A 17,957-nucleotide genomic window follows, 5' to 3' on the forward strand; every position below is an offset into this window, starting at 1 on the left:
TTTTAAGACTATTTTTGGGCTGTATGTACAAAACGTGTGGCCACTGATCGCGCGTTGCCAGTTAAACCAAGGCTACTTTCACACTGCAGGCTGAAACGACCCAATCCCGATTTTTTTGCCCCTAGGCAACCCAATTCCGATCTTTTCATGAGAGTCTGAACGACACAGATCCGATCTTTTCAATTGCGACCCAGGCCGCTTGGGTATGCCGTCCTGATTCCGAAACATATCCGATCTTTGCAATTGCGACCGCCGTCTGACCGGCCAGGCGGCTTGATTCCAAACCATACGTCATCTATACGCAACAAAGGTCATCATTTTGCGTTGAAGTAGGTGGGAACAAGAACATAAACAACAACCATGGCAGACGAGGCTGCTGAGACCAGTCAGTGGAAGGGAAGCGATCCCCCGATTGGATTAATATTTGGGGTGACAGCACTATTCAGGCCAAACTCCAGGGCTCTTATCGCAACCGGGCGGTTTTTGAAAAAATTTCCAGCTAAATGGCAGAGCGTGGTGTTGAACCTTTCCCACGATGACTTTTTTTCTTTCTCCCCTTCCTTCCCGACCGTGGTCAGAAGCGCGGGGGACCCAAGGCGGATCCTCCTCCTCCTCCTCCCTGTTCTCACCCTTAGATTCTCCAGTACGGGTTAATAAAGAATCAATAGCATTTATTCTGGGGGAAACCTTCTTCTATTGCTGTTCTCCTTCCTCCGTTACACACAACATGAATGCGCGCCCACACTGCCCCCCCCCATTCTCCACCGCTGCACGCGCTCTTCTCCTGTCTGTCCGGCGCGCGCGGCCCAAACACATGCTCATTCTACTACAGTACTACAGTTTAGACGAATTGCAAAAAGAGCTCCACTGTTGACATCCATTGTTCACGTTGGCTCCTCAAACAACGAGTGACGTCGTTCACCGTTGAGGACTCTTCAGCGCATGCGGGTCAATTTTGGGTCGTCTCACGGTCACACTGGAGACCACAAAAGTTCGGATTTATTTGGAAATGTGAACGATCTTGCAAAAAATTCGTATTTTTTCAAAAAATCCGAATTGAGCATTAAGCCCTCCAGTGTGAACGTAGCCCAAGTTAAACTTTGACCAGTACGGGACTTGGAGTGGGTAGTAATGTATGGATGTCATCCTTTTAATTCACAGAAGTGCCAACCATTTAACAGTTGATCATGGGGGAGAAATTAATAAATGTGGTTTGTGTCTGGCTAAAATTATATAACATCAAGTCTTTCATATTTTGGAATAGAGCTGTCAAAGGAAAAGGCTGGAGCAAGATTCTTGCGATTTTTCACCGCAAAGAAATTTCGCACCAAGTCCCTTCCAACTGTATGTAGATGGTGGTCATGCGCTAGTACTCAGTAGAAATGGAAGAAGAAGCCCCTCCCTGCTTTTCCAGTGTGAACACCATGTGCTAGATGTGCGTTCTTGAACATGCGTCACAGTCCTTACAGGTGGATACAGGCTGTCCTCTGACGAAAAATGTTCAAATCTGTACAAGGCAAACTTCAGTGAACCCGTCTATGTAGAATGAAAATGTTCATAAACATTTTTTATATGGGCAACGAGCAACCGGCCGTGGTGAACACCTGTAGAGCATCTAAGGACAAGTAGGGATGAAGTATACGGATCGCGTGTCATATAAATTTTTCTATTTTTGCTACCTCTCAAATCTTACGTACTGCACAATGATCCCACTAGTGGTGGTCAAGTGATGAGTGTGCATGTTCCGTCCTTGTATTCTGACTGTTAGAAATGAAGAAATTATAAATATAATATAATATGGATAAATATATTTTTGAAACCCACACCAACTATCTGCATTTGGTTTGGTTTTGGGACCTTTAGAGAATGTTCTACATTTTAATGTCAAATAATAGCCTTTTTTTTGCACCTTTGCTTATCATAGGTTGCTTTAGCAACCACCATTATATCACGATCTAAAGCAGAATATTCTTGGTAGAATTGATGCTAAATCATGGTTCTTTTCCTACACAAATCTCTTCACTAATATTTTCCACAAGCCTAAGGCCTTTTTTGTTTCTATAATTCAATAAAATCAAGCTTTCTTTATTTTATTTCCTTAAAGAAATCAACAGAAGATCACAAACACTCTTTTCCTCGTTAACAGACTTCCTCCTTAAACTTCTTCGGATGTAAATGTTTGTGCAAGTGTCTAGACAAGCTTCTACACAACAAGCCCGACAGCCAAATAAAACATGAAGCACACATCTGGTCTGGACAGTTTGGAGGACAAGTGTGAGCTAATGGGGGGGAAATGCTGCATTCCCTACAGAATAACGCAGACATAAGTTCATCTCCTGACATTTCAACATTTCCACAAATCAACACATTAGGAACCTCTGCCTTGGGAAAATCGAGGTGCGCTTAACGAGCCATGTTCCTGCATGTAACAAGCTCTCATATGAAACCCGAGCACTTGACGGGCTGTATATGCTGTCACCAGGGTGAAAGCTGGGAAAAGACCTTGTTATTGCTGCGTGTGTTCTGTTTGACGTGTCAAGAACTCTTGGCGTCTTGACACGTAGCGAGCTTTGTGACAATCATGGCTGGTTCTCACAGCTTTTAAAAGGCCCTGCTTGGACCCTGGTATGACCTTTACATGATTTTCTGACAAGATGCCATTCTGTTTTTAGTCTACGTCCAATCTGAGCATGTGGCACGCGTTAGAAGAGCGTGCTGAACATAGATTTTTGAACACGCGTTTACCCAACGGTGTTCACACTGGACAAGCAGGCAGGGACTTCTTTTTCTGTTTACTGGCGCATGCCCGCCTCCTACAGTTGAAATCTATAAGCGGTTCAAATATTATGAATCCTTATTTTTTACATGTCTATATTCTGATATGTGAAAAACGTGGTATCATAGAGATCTGGTCAGACACAAACCAAAATGATTTCTCGTCCTCGATCAATTTTCCAACATTGACACCTTTCATACATCACTACCAAATCCAAGTCTCCGTTTGGTCAAAATTTGACCTGGTTTAACTTGCAGTGCGCGTTCAATTAATTTTTTTACATGGAAACCTGCATAGCTACATGTGAACGTGAGAGTTTAAAATGTGGAAATGTACATTTACGTTGCCTTTTTATTCGAAGTGGGCACTTAAACCCGTGTTGCCGAGGGTGATGTAAACTTAGCCAAGGGGGGACGGCTGTTTGTGACCAAGTTCTATGGGATAACATGCTTGGGACGAATAAAAAGACAGAACTAAAAGGAAAGAAAAAGAAAAAAAACAATGTCAAAGTTTAGGTCAGAAACATCCCTTCATGAGGGGATGTAATTGGCAATAAAAAGCCGTAGGTCTAGTGAGGATGAGGATATTAAGTGTCAGGCAGACAGTAGGCTGGGTTGCCAGGTCAGTAAAAAGGTTTGTTTCAAACAACACATTAAACTGCCAAAGCCTCCTTTAAAGAAAGTCAGAGCTGAGAGGATAAGAAAAAAAACCTATAAAGCTAATCTCAGTTGATTCTACACTTTGCTGTGATGACTTTTGGAAAGCCAAAGTGCTTGTGAGGAAGGGCAGCGTGAGGTCAACAAAAGGGGAACAAAAGAAAAGGGGTACCAAAGTTGCAAACGTGTCTGAGGACGTGTGGGGGGCTTGTTAGGCAGCAGAGGGGAGTCCCACCAGCAGGTGTTGATGATAGAGGGACGTGCTGCAGCTGCTTGGGGAGCGGCTAAGGGCTTTGGCTGCAGACGGCCAGCCATAATGAGTGATGCTCCACAGTGTACGCAGAAATGACGGGAACTGAAGCCATCTGAAAGCAGGAAGGGCCTGGAGTGCCGCGTCTGGCTGGCAGATCCTGTGACGGAATCTCTTTCAAAGCGAACCCCCTCTTTGCAGTGGGGCTCACAGGCAGCCTGCAGACTGACTGATTAGACCTCAGAGCTTTGTGATTTGACTAGATTATTTGCGTTGGAGCAACACACAACCCCACCACCTTTTTTCAGTCTGTAGAGAAGCATATTTCACATCTAAAATTCCTAAACTAAGTGGTTAGTGAGATATTCCTGAAGTGCTTTGTTTAAGCACTGGAAAGCCTACTGTTTGGGACCAGTAATTGCAGCTTTGGTCCCAAAGTAAATAATATAAAAGCAATAAAAATTACCTGATACTGAATCTATGTCTAATAGAAGCCAGAAGCTGAAAGGCTGCCCCGAAAAAGACATTTCTGACAGTAAAGTGGATGAGGTAAAGTTTATTTTATTTGCGAATGTCAAAATAAAGCTGACGATCTATTTTCAACCATGTTTCATCACAATTTTTTTTTTCAATAAAAAGAGGAAGTGGAGAAGCCAAAGATCACCAATGTAACTGTGAAGCACAGGGGTGAGAGTATCATACTATTGAGCTGCTTAGCTGGAACTAAGAATATAAACATAGATAAATGTACAATCACATTGTTGAAGCAACAGATAAAGGCTGTAAACATCTAAAACGAAACACAGCTTGTACACTGCAGTTAATCTAACTGATGAAAAGGGACTTTAATTTCCTTTTGACTACCAGCAATGCAAATGTGTCCTCTGTAGAGGACAATTCTAAACCTGAATATCTCCCAACCACTGCATGCTACTGATTTAACTCATTTTAATATCTACAGAGGACAACTGGAGCATTTCAATGATACCAGATGTGAAGCGGCAGGACTCTGGAAATTGTAGCTTCTGGTGGATTTAAAACATTTTGACTGGACAAAATAGTTTTTTTCCTCTGGCAGTCAGGAAGACATATTTACTTTTTAAATATTTGAATGTAACGGTAACTAATATTTCTAAAGTAAACCCCATCATGCCTGAGTTTATTTCAAATTAAATAAAAAAGAGATTCTTCTGTGTTTTTCAAAGTAATGCTAACTTGGATTCCTAACCTCTCTCTCGAGCTTGCACCAGGCATATGACGCGCTAAAGAATGCGTTAAACACACATTCTTGAAGGCTCGTTTAGTCCATGGTGTTCACAATGGACAAGCAGGGAGGGCCTTTTTCTTTTTAACTGTTTGCTAGCATGTTTCTTAATCCAGTGTTCAGCAGTGGAGCCACCATCAGTGTGTGAATGGGTGAATGGGACTGTAAAGTGCTTTGGGCCTCTGAGGAAGGTAAAAAAGGCGCTAAATAAGAATATGCCATTTACCATTATAATTCAATTTGGGCACAAATCGCAAATATTAATTTCCCCTCCATGATCAATTTTCAAAAAGTAAACTAGCATTTTTTTTAATTTACATAGACTTTTCAATGGATGTGGTGCTTGAATGCGCGTTGTGGAGGGCAGTGTGAACGTGGCTTTAAACCTTGTGGTGTCACACATATCAGAACATATCCTGTTGAATGAAAACCAAAGTTGTTTTTTAGAAACTTTTTTTGGTCATTAGCAAACATATGATGTGACTTTTTTAAATCAATACATGCTAAACAAACATTAGGAGTCAAAGAAAATACATTAATGGCTAAACAATCCAGTCCTAAACGTCTTGAACGCCTGAATACCAAACAAGTGTCCCACAGTGGAGCAGCCTCAGTCTGCTATGATTAATGCACCCCGGCTTTTTTTATTTATTTCTTTTTTTTTATACATTTAAATGCATTTGATTATTTCCAGACCATTACAGCTTCCCTATAAAACACCCTTCCGTTCGGTAACACGGAGAGTTCAAGGAAATGAAACAAACAGGATATTTTAGTTCTTTCTGTAAAGTTAGCTTTCTGTAACCGCGGTCTGGGTCAACGGAGGGGCGCTGATGTCTCCGCTTTATCTGATGAAAACATCGACCACCGCGGCAGTCTGCTGATACTGATCTTCCTGCATACCTGCAGCCCAACGTCAGGACTGTCGGACCAGTTAACTGAGGTGCGATAGGAAATGACCAATTATGGGTCAAGTATGTGAGACCTGCCTTTAGACCGCTTTAGTTTTACATTTCAAAACAAAACGCTAAAACTCCTTTCCCATTTTAGTCACCAACTTTTTTGCTACAGATGCAAAAGCATGTTTTACCGAGAAGAAGTAAAACTTGAAACAAGCGTAAATGTGGTTTCAGATGAAGCTTATTTGGTCATCTTTAGTCATGAATCACAATATTAGTGTATGAACTGTTATACATATACTCATTTTTTCTCACCAGGATGTAGCTGGACTCATCATTCACTGTATCTGCCACAGGCCTTTTGCTTTCTGGATATGCCCATCAGGTCCTGACAGGCAGTCATTATTGTCATATGTCTAAACCAACAACTATTCATAATCAAATTTAGGTCAAAAAACTTTTAGGGCTTTGATGATTGAATGAGAACCAATAAAAAAATTTAAAAAATGCACAAGAAACCTTGTTGTTACCACTGACTGTATATGAGAACTGGACTGAGTGACCCATAACATTCCAGATAGGAAGTTTGGTAGTTTTTCTTTACCCATAATTCAATAGCAATTCCCATAGACTTTCTATTGAGAAATGAATAGCTATTACTCAGTCGTTATGGTGCAGAAAGAAATAGACATAACAGTTTAAATGACTAGTTCAAACAGAGTAAAACAGCTACAAGCTCACTCCTCAATGATGAGAGTGAATTGCTGACCCAGTCCGACTCAGACAAATTACTTACTGACGATTTCTGGTTCTAAAATAGCTGTCAGGGTCGGGTGGTGGACACAAATGCAGGACGCCAGCGGATACGTATAACTCGAATTTAATCGACTATTGTCGTGAGAGAACAAACAAACGAACCTGTGACCATGACTGGGTTGACAAAGAATATATACAGTGACTAAAGTGGAAACAGGTGAAAACAATCAATGAGGTAAAGACAACGAGTGTAACTAGTGACCAGAACCGGAAGTGTCAAACTAAAACAGGAAGTGAATCAAAAAACAATATCGGCCGCCCTGGCCCCTGCTGGTACCTAACAGTACCTCCTCCTCAAGGGGCGCCCCTGGGCGCACCACCAGGTTTGTGAGGGTGCCGCCGGTGGAACTCCCGGAGCATGTCCTTGTCCAGAATACGGGACGACGGTTCCCAGGACCGTTCTTCAGGCCCACACCCCTTCCAGTCCACCAAGTATTGGAAGCCCCGTCCTCTCCGTCTGACGTCCATTATGCGCCGGAAGGTCCAAGCGGGCTGACCATCGATGATGCGAGGCGCCGGTGGTGGTGTGGGGGACGGATGCAGGGGACTCGTGATGTGTGGCTTAAGCTGAGACACGTGAAAAACTGGATGGATCCGCATGGTTTGTGGTAGGCGTAACTGGACCGCCACGGGGTTAATCACCCTCACCACCTGGAAAGGTCCGATGTACCTGGGGGAGAGCTTCCTCGACTCTGTCCGCAACTTGATATTAGCAGTGGAGAGGAGGACTGACTGACCTGGCGCGTAGGCGGGGGCTGGGCGGCGGTGCCGGTCAGCCAGCCTCTTGTTGGTTGCGGAAGAGCGAAGCAGTGCGGCACGCGCCTCCCTCCAGACTCTTCTGCAGCGGCGGTAAAGGTGTTGGATGGATGGTACCGCCACCTCTGTCTCCTGCTCCGGGAACAAAGGAGGTTGATAACCCAGGGAGCACTCAAAAGGAGACATACCAGTAGCAGACGAGGTCATGGAGTTGTGGGCATACTCCACCCAGGGAAGCATGGAGCTCCAGGAGGTCTGGTGACGAGAGCAGATGCATCGGAGGGCCGCCTCGAGGTCCTGATTGGTCCTCTCAGCCTGCCCGTTAGACTGAGGATGGAACCCTGAGGAGAGACTGGCAGTGGCACCGAAAGCTGCACAGAAGGACCTCCACACCTGGGAAATGAACTGTGGACCCCGGTCCGAGACCAGGTCCACTGGAATACCATGCAGCCGGAAAACATGATCAGTGATGAGTTTGGCAGTCTCCGCGGCCGAAGGCAGCTTCTGCAAGGCCACAAAGTGGGCTGCCTTCGAAAACCGGTCCACCACTGTCATGATGACCGTCCTGCCAGCTGAGGATGGCAGACCGGTGACGAAGTCCAGGGCAATGTGGGACCAAGGACGGCTCGGGACTGGTAAAGGGTGTAGGAGCCCAGCAGGAGGTTGGTTGGTGGTCTTATTCTGGGCACAGACTGTGCAGGCAGAAACAAACTCCCGGGTGTCCCTTGCTAGACTGGGCCACCAGAACCGTCGGCGTAGGAATGAGATGGTCCTGCGGATGCCGGGGTGGCAGGTCAGGCGCGTAGCATGAGCCCACTGGAGAACCTGGCTGCGACAGGTCCTGGGAACAAAAAGTCTATTAGGCGGCCCCCCACCTGGGTCTGGGTCCTGCGCCTGAGCAGCCTTGATGTCCCTCTCCAACCGCCAAGTGAGGGCACCTAGAACGCAGGATGCCGGTATGACTGTTCTTGGATGTTGATCCTTCACTATAAGTTCCTGCTGCCGAGAGAGGGCGTCAGGTTTTACATTCTTGGAGCCAGGACGGTAAGAAACAACAAAATCAAAACGGGTGAAAAATAACGACCACCTCGCCTGCCTGGGATTCAACCGTTTAGCGGTCCGGATGTACGAGAGGTTCTTATGGTCGGTCCAGACCACAAACGGCTGAGTCGCCCCCTCCAACCAGTGTCTCCACTCCTCAAGAGCCAACTTAATCGCTAGAAGCTCCTTGTCCCCCACATCATAGTTCACCTCGGCCGGGTTAAGCCGGCGGGAGAAAAAGGCGCACGGATGGAGCTTGTCATCCGTGCTCGACCGCTGTGATAACACAGCCCCTACCCCAATATCAGAAGCGTCAACCTCCACGATGAACTGGTTGGAGGGATCTGGTTGGATCAGGACAGGCGCGGTGGTGAACAGATGCTTCAGCTTGACAAAAGCAGCCTCAGCGGCCTCCGTCCACTGAAAAGCAGAGGAGGTGGATGTCAGGCGCGTGAGGGGTGCTGCGACAGAGCTAAAATTACGGATAAAGCGGCGTAAGAAGTTGGCAAACCCCAAAAACCGTTGTAACTGTTTACGGTTAACAGGGGTGGGCCATTCCACAACCGCCTTAACCTTGGCAGGATCGGTTCGTACCTCCCCACCCGCGATGACAAACCCCAAAAACGAAACACAAGGGGAGTGAAACTCACACTTCTCAGCCTTTACATACAGTTTGTTCTCGAGAAGCCGCTGGAGAACCAGACGAACATGCCGCCTATGCTCGCTGGAATCCTTAGAAAATATCAGGATATCATCCAGGTAGACAAAAACAAAGTGATGAACAAAATCCCGAAGCACATCATTAATGAGTCCCTGAAACACTGCAGGGGCGTTAGACAGACCGAAAGGCATCACCAGATATTCATAGTGTCCGAGTGGGGTGTTGAATGCAGTCTTCCACTCGTCACCCTCCCTGATACGCACCAAATGGTAGGCGTTCCGCAGGTCCAACTTGGTGAACACCCTGGCCTCCTGCAGTGACTCAAAGGCGGAGTTCATCAGAGGAAGGGGATACCGGTTCTTCACAGTAATGGCGTTTAACCCCCGATAGTCGATGCAGGGTCGTAACGACCCATCCTTCTTTCCAACAAAAAAGAACCCGGCCCCTACAGGCGATGAGGACGGCCTGATGAGTCCTGACCTGAGGGAATCAGCCACGTACCGCTCCATGGCCTCCCTCTCCGGTTTCGACAGGTTGTAGAGGTGGTTCTTGGGCAGCGTTGCGTCTGGCTGCAGTGTGATGGCACAGTCATAAGGCCTGTGAGGTGGAAGCGATAGAGCCCGATCCTTAGAAAAAACCTCCCCCAAGTCATGGTATTCGGAAGGCACCCCGGATAGGTCAGGTGAGGGCGGCTGCCCCACCGGGACAGCGGGATCGGCCTCCGGATGTCGAGCTGAGCGCAAACAGGTCTCATGACAATAATCACTCCAGCGAGTGATGCGACCAGAGGACCAGTCGATAACGGGGTTATGAGCCAAGAGCCAGGGAAACCCCAAAACTATAGGATTGAGAGATGACTTAAATACGTAAAACCGGGTGAACTCGTGATGATTACCTGAAATTATGAGATGGACTGGTTCAGTAATTTGGTTGACGGTGGAAACAATCTCACCATTAAGAGAGCTAACTAATAACGGACGGGGAAGCGACTCGGTGGTAAAACCCGCCTGTTTGGCCAGCTCGGCATCCATGAGGTTCTGCTCAGCCCCAGAGTCCAATAAGGCCCGAACGGGAACCCCCCCAACCTTAAGCATAACATGAGCCTCCAGTAAGCACGAGGCAGGACTAGAAATGGTGGGCGCTGGACCTCCACTCGTCAGTGTGCCCACACTTAATGACGAGCAGTGACTTTTGGGCAGGCCCTGCAGAAATGACCCCGCTGACCACAGTAAAGGCACTCACCTGCCGTTCTCCGGCGTTTACGTTCAGCGGAGGATAGGCGCCCATGTCCCAAAAGCATAGGTTCGTCCATCAGGGGCTCCGAAGGATCTGTGGGAGCAGCAGACAAAGCATGATGAGAGGAGCGAGAAGAGTCCACGGGGCGTCCCTCGAAACGGGGAACCTCCGCCCGACGTCCTTTTCTGCGATCCTGCAGGCGATTGTCAATCCTGATAGCGAGGGCTATCAGGGGCTCCAAGGACGACGGGATCTCCAACGGCGCGAGATGGTCCTTCATCTCCTCGGAAAGACCCTCCAGGAAAGCGTCCGTCAGCGCAGCGGGGTTCCAATCGCTCTCTGAACCGAGAGTCCGGAACTCTATGGCGTAATCAGCCACCCGCCGAGGCCCCTGTCGCAGCCGCATAAGTGCCCGGGCTGCCTCCCTCCCAGGCTTTGTGTGCTGGAAGACCTGGGTGAACGCCTCCAGGAAGGCAGGAAGAGATGCGCAGGTCGTGGCTCCACGTTGCCACTCTGCTGTGGCCCATGCTCCAGCTCTGTCCGTGAGGTGCGATATCATGAAGGCCACCTTGGACCGCTCCGTAGGGAACGCTGCGGCGTGTAGTTCGAAGTGCAGCTCACACTGCGTGATGAACGCCCTGCAGTCCCCAGAGTCACCGGAGAACCTCTCTGGCCGGGCCAGCTGCACCACAGGAGCCGGAGAAGTCTGAAAAGGAGCCACAGCAGCCGGCGAGAAGGAGGAGGAAGGATGAGGCGTGTGAGATGAAGAAGACGGCTGAACCTGCGTGGCCAGGAGGTCCAGGCGTTTGTGGAGCGCGGTTAACTGTTGCTCCTGGCGACCGGCCATCTCCAGCATCCCTCGACGCAGGTAATCAAGCTGTTCTGCTTGGAGCTGGATGATCCGCTCCTGGTTACCGGCATCAGCTCCAGAATGATCAGCGCCCGCTGTGTCCATTGTTGACAGGATCGTAATGTCAGGGTCGGGTGGTGGACACAAATGCAGGACGCCAGCGGATACGTATAACTCGAATTTAATCGACTATTGTCGTGAGAGAACAAACAAACGAACCTGTGACCATGACTGGGTTGACAAAGAATATATACAGTGACTAAAGTGGAAACAGGTGAAAACAATCAATGAGGTAAAGACAACGAGTGTAACTAGTGACCAGAACCGGAAGTGTCAAACTAAAACAGGAAGTGAATCAAAAAACAATATCGGCCGCCCTGGCCCCTGCTGGTACCTAACAATAGCGGCATCTGCATCTAGAAAAAAATGGGGTCTGAATTTACTTAATTTCACTTGAATCAAAAGTACTAGATGGTCCCTGACTATATAGTTTTTTAGTAGTTAGGGAGTAGGGAGGGAATTCAGACATAGCCAATGGCTGTTACAGTAATGGCCACCAACTTGTGATCTTTGTTCAGGTATTATGCTACGTCAAAAATACAACTCCCACCGTGCAATGGGGAGGCATTTGCAAAATCTCCATGCCGCCGTCCAATTTTTTGAAAATTTTAGGCTGCAGCAGTCAGGCGTCATTCAGTCAGGATGACATCATTACAAAATCGGGCCACAGCTGGGCAGCCACGGGGCGGTGGCAGCCGTTTCGCAAGCCAATGTGTAAATGTCTCTGGGTACATAGAAAGCAGGTCATTCTGATACTGGTCATTCACAACCCAGGTTTTAAGGCACACAATATTATCTTGTCACTTTACAAATTTAGACAACTTGCCTCCCAAGAAACCCAGCAATGCCCCAGCACCCAAGAAAACAATGGTCCAAGCGGTCCAACCACAGCAGGAGTCTTCATCGGATGAAGAGCATTACTGCAGCATCAATGCCATCTCCCCACTTATACTATATGCAGGACCCACAGTGGCTGTAATCGCCAGATTGTCATCCGTTCATCACCGGACTTCCCGCCTATCTCACCAGGCTATTTCACCAGTCCTTGTCAAGTAGCCACGCTGCTACCATAGTATTTCTGACAATTAGACGTGGCAGTGGGACGGCAGCATGGTCTCAGCTCTCAGCTGATCATCTGAGAGTTTTTGGGCTCTTGTACATCCTCCTTTCACTCTATTGTTGCGCCGCTGTCTTCCTGCCACCCGCCTGTCACTGCACGTCCACCGCCTTACCCTAAAATGTGCCTGGGCTGCCACTGACCAATGTCATAAAGCCTCTTAAAACCTCTACGTCCACTGCGTGGCGTGTAAAAATGTGACTGCCGCTTCCCAATTAGCTGTCGAATTTAAGATAAACATATATTTAGGTCACCGCACAGTGGCATTTCGGCATATTTGACCAACGTATGACAATGAAAAGGTGAGTTGAGTTTTTCAGTTGAGGTGTCTGTGGCTTTCACGTGATCCGACTTTATTAGAAAATAATTCCTTCTTTTTTGGAATTCTGTCTTGCACAGAACACACAATTTCTGACATTATCATTATGCTTCCATATGCCCTTCCCTTCTCTGCCACAAAATATTTCTTAGTCCAACAGCCGTAAACTTCTTGAGACTGATCAAGAACCAGCAGGTGTTTTTATAACAGCAAAGCTTAAAAACCATCGTTTTTAACTACCGGTTATTTATCCAAAGGAGTCACTGACTGGTTAACCTCACAGTCCGTCAAAAAGAAAAAGAACTCATTTTATTAGTTACATTAGTGTGTTCGTTTGGATTTTATCACTTCAGACACAATATTCCATTTAATTACTGGAATTTGGCCTGATCTGATGGAAGTTCTGTTTTTCTGTTTCTGGCCTTGTGATGAGTGTGAGGCAGACGTAGCCCTAACAATAAGAGCTGGGATTCTGTTAAACACACAAACACACTCCTATGAACTCTGCTGCAAAGTGCTTCTTTGGAAAGAAAAAAAAAGGCCCGCCATAGCCTGAAATAGTTCATATTTGACCAATTAGTGGAAAATCTCACAAGAAAACTCCGTCCCAAAGAAAGCTTGCTGTTGGCCAAAAGAGGTATCAAATGCTCTGCCGTGTATATGGTAGCGGATTGCAGACTCGCTGAGCTCATCGGCGTTCTGCATTTACGCAAAGCATGTGGGATCGCTTTAACAATGCTGGCCAGGAAAGCAAGAAATTAAATACTAATTTCATCTTTAGCAGATATTAATTTCTGTAATTAGTAGCATGAAACCCAAAGTCTGTGATCTGTTTGGGTCCACACATGGAACCACCCCCTCTACTGCTCCTCAGTCTTCCACCTTGTGTCATTTCTTGGTGTTGTCTGTTGTCCGAAAAGCATTTTGATGTAAATTAAAGATGATGACCTTTAAATAAGAGGTTAGAGATTTTTAAAGCATATTTATAAGATTTTTAGTTATCGGATGATGAAAAATCTTTTTGTATTGATCTGGGCTTTGACATGGTGTGAATCACTGCTGGATGCAGATAATAAATCAAAGGAACACAAATCATAAATAAATTTAAACGTGACTTGTGACCCACTCCAATCAAAATGATATTCTTGTGGCATTATTCTCATGATGGAGGACATATACTGTATTTATAAAATAACAAAATAAAATTGCATTTATGCGTATTCCTTTGATCAATTGGTTGTGAATTGGGAGCAGACGATAAAATGCCGTTTGAAAAACCTGCAGCTGTGAAGTAGGTGCTACAGTCTGCGAGCCACAAGCTCCCTGCTCCACTCCATTCTGATGCATCCTCTAGCAGACAAATAGTTCAGTGTTCAACTAACAAAAAGGGCCTAAAGTGCATCAAAAAAAATCCTACACATCATATTAATGTCATGTGTATTTCCTTTCCGTGTATCTCTCCTTTTATTTTATTTTTTTATGTAAATACTGACCATTTCATGTCAAAGCATTGTCACCAATTTTTTAATTTAATGGCAAGAAGATGGACAGATTATATACACTACGTTGTTTGTTTTATGTTGTCTGTGGAGGTTTTTCTAAAATGTTTTGAATCTCCTGCGGAACTGATGGAAAATATTTGTGGAAAGAAAGATTCTTTTTTCAGTTTTATGTCTTAAGTTAAAATGGGAAAAACTGAATCTTGCTGCAAAAAGTTTCTGCATGAAGTTAAAGTTGAGTTTCCTGTGCTAAATGGATAGCAAAGGCATCCTGTTTTGCTTTTGAGGAAGAATCTTATTCGCCACAGAATGGCAGGGTCAAAAAGTGTTTTATTCAGGTTGATAATGCCTTTTTGCTATTCTTGTTTTTCAGGGAGGAAGCCTGAAAATGTAATGACCTGAACTCTGAGAAACATCTAAAGTTGATCCGAATTCTCAGAAATGAAACCATTTTAGCCCCTTTTCTCCTCGCCTGAAAAGATGATGGTTTACAGAGGAGGGGGCTAGTGACAAGTGACCCTCCGGAGCCATTGTGAAGAGGGAGGAGGGTGTGGTCAACAGTTTGCAGCTATTTTAGAAACCTGTTGATGGACGAGACACTTCTCGCCAGTGGTGGAGCTAGAACGTTTTGTACGGATGGGAGCAAAGAACAGCAGAGTTGAAGGCTATTCCAAAAGGATCAAACAGACATATTTAGAACTGTTTTTAATATTAAAAGCTGATATGCTATTCAAAATATTGCTTTTGTAATTGTTGTAATGCTTAACCAAAGTTGTATTGTTCATTTCTCAATCTTTGTCAATAATAATATTGACTCTAAAATTTGGGGGGAAGTGTGTGTGTGTGGGGGGGTCCTGTTCCTGGTGCCCCTTGCCCCATCCACTCCACCATCTCGTAGAGCTCACAAAGACCGCTGTTGACCTTTTTTCCCACTTTAAAAGTGGAGGTCTGAGCCGCTCAGACATGGATCCTATGAAAATGTCTAAACTCACGTCCAGAACAAAAAATTTCCAAACAACAGTGGCTCTCTCCAGCTTTGAACCAAAGCAGTAGTCTGCTCCAGCTCCTCATCATCACTCATTTTACTCACCCATTGCTTTGTGTGTTTTTGATCTGAGCGTTAATGGGCTGTTGGACACTGTGAACGGATGCAATCATGATGTTCGGACCGTTTCCGCGCCGTTCAATCAGAGGCTGTTTGATGCAGTAGAGCAACAGCACGAGGAGGGGTGGTGTTTGTTATTCTGGCTTAGGTTGGAGTCATAGCACATCTAAAGGAGTACAGGTGCTTTGGAGCATGTTGCATATTTGTTTTACTTTGTAAAAGATCCAGACCAGGAGGATCATTTCCTTTAGTCTCCTTTAACAAACAGCAATTAGGTCGGCTAATGAGACCTGGGTAAGACACGTTAAAGCCATAGTTTATCCTGCTTTTTTTTGCTCTGTTTTCTCTCACTATTCCATCCATCTTCACTTTTTCCTTCCTTTTTGGACTGCTTTTTACATCAGACCTTGTGCTGCGTCTGACCTCTTTTGCCTTTAATCCAACCCTTTAATTCAAGCCCCATGTTTTGTGCACTCAGGGCTTCTTAACTGAGACCGCTCTCCTACCTATCATTCCAAATAAAAAACCTGGAGAGTAGGGAAAGCTCATAAATTCAGCTCTGCAACAACAACAACATAGAAAATGATCTGTCTTGATACTGGAAAAGAGCTACTGCTTCTCCCCCTACTCCCTCCCCAAGGGGAATCACTGGCGATTGATTTACATGCAAGCGTAATCCAACTTATTTCTTAACAATTTAGGAAACAAAGTAGTTCCACCTGGTCCACTTTATTCAGGTACAGATCTCTGAAAAGGAGATTTGGCGGCACTAGGAAGTGTGTTTTAAAGAAACTTCAGCAGCAGTTTGGAGGAAAACAAAGTGAAACCATGTTTCAGAAGCTTTAACTGTGATCTCTGTATTAAAAAAAACTAAATCTGACTTTTAAAATCCCAAATTTTACATACACAGACAGATGCAGAGCTCCAGTTTTGGCACTAAAAACTGTTTGCAGGAGCTGGCCTGCAGTTTATTATATCCAGATATAAGACATTCTTTCTGAAACAATTTAATTTTTTCCGCTGTTGAAAAAAATCAATATTTTTCCAGACTTAGACGGATGTGCAGCGACCTTTGCTTCCATATAATAACTGGAAATTTAGTTTGGCTAGCTAACATTTAGCTGAATGCTTCAAAACTTTAAATAGGCCAAATAGTTTGCGTATTTACTGATGTATCACACACTTAATACATCTTGCTAGTACTGGATTGGACCCCCTTTTGCCTTAATCCTTGGTGGCATCGGTTCAACAAGGTACTGGAAACATTCCTCAGAGAGTTTGGTTCATATTGACATGATAGCATCATTGCAATTGCAGCGGATTTGTTGGCTGCACATCCAATGCCTCCCGTTCCACCACATCCCAAAGGTGATCTATTGGGTTGAGATCTGGTGACTATGGAGGCCGTTTGAGTCCAGTGACCTCATTGTCATGTTCAAGGAACCAGTCTAAGATGATTCCAGCTTTATGACATGGCACCTTATCCTACTGGAAGTAGTCATCAGAAGATGGTAGCTGTAGTCATAAAGGGATGGACACGGTCAGCAACAATACTCAGGCAGGCTGCGGCGTTGTAACCATGCTCAATTGGTACTGAGAGGCTCAAACTGTGCCAAGAAAATGTCCCCTACACCATTACACCAACCACCACCAGCCGGAACTGTTGATACAAGGCAGGATGGATCCATGCTTTGTTATTGTTGACACCAAATTCTGATTCTACCATCGGAATATTGCAGCAGAAATGGAGACTCATCAGACTAGACAAGGTTTTTCCAATCGTCAGTGAGTCTGTGTGAATTGTAGCCTCAGTTTCCTGTTTTTTAGCTGACTTTAGTGGTACCCAGTGTGGTCTTCTGCTGCTGCAGCCCATCTGCCTCATGGTTGGATGTGTTGTGCGTTCAGAGATGTTCTTATGCAGACTTTGGTTGTAAACAGTGGTTATTTGAGTTACTGTTGTCTTTCCATCAGCTGGAACCAGTCTGGCTATTCTCCTCTGACCTCTGTTATCAACAAGGGATTTCTGCCCACAGAACTCTTGCTCACAGGATATTTTCTCTTTTTTGGAACATTCTCTGTAAACCTTAGAGATGGTTGTGGGTGAAAATCACAGTAGATCAGCAGTCTCTGAGATATGTCTGGGCTATACAAAGCAGGATAAACTATGGCTTTAACGTGTCTTACCCAGATCTCACTTCATTCACCTTTCCTCTCTGTTCTGAAGCTTGGTTTGAACTGCAGCACATTGTCTTGACCATGTCTACAGACCTCAATGCATTGAGTTGCGGTCATGTGATTCTGCATTGTTGATATGCAGAATGTAATGTGAATGTATAATATGTACAAACTGTAAATAGAAATACGCAGATCATCAGGTGTTGTAAAAAAGGGGTGGGTTTGTACAAGATTTCTCTTTTACCCACTCCTTTTCAAGCACACTGTCTTGTTTTGTCTATTTTAAACTTTTGTGTATTTTAATTTGTGTTTGAAATAAAGAAGATTGACAAATTAAATTGCAACATTTTAAGTTTACAATAGTATGTAAAAAGTAAGCTTCATGGATACTGTATCCCTTTTAATATAAACTACTTATAAAACACCCAAATATAATATTTTTTGTGAAGAGTGGAGAAGAAGCAAACCTTAAAATAA

Source organism: Oryzias latipes, chromosome 20 (assembly GCF_002234675.1).
Source record: "Oryzias latipes chromosome 20, ASM223467v1".
Classification (NCBI taxonomy): domain Eukaryota; kingdom Metazoa; phylum Chordata; class Actinopteri; order Beloniformes; family Adrianichthyidae; genus Oryzias; species Oryzias latipes.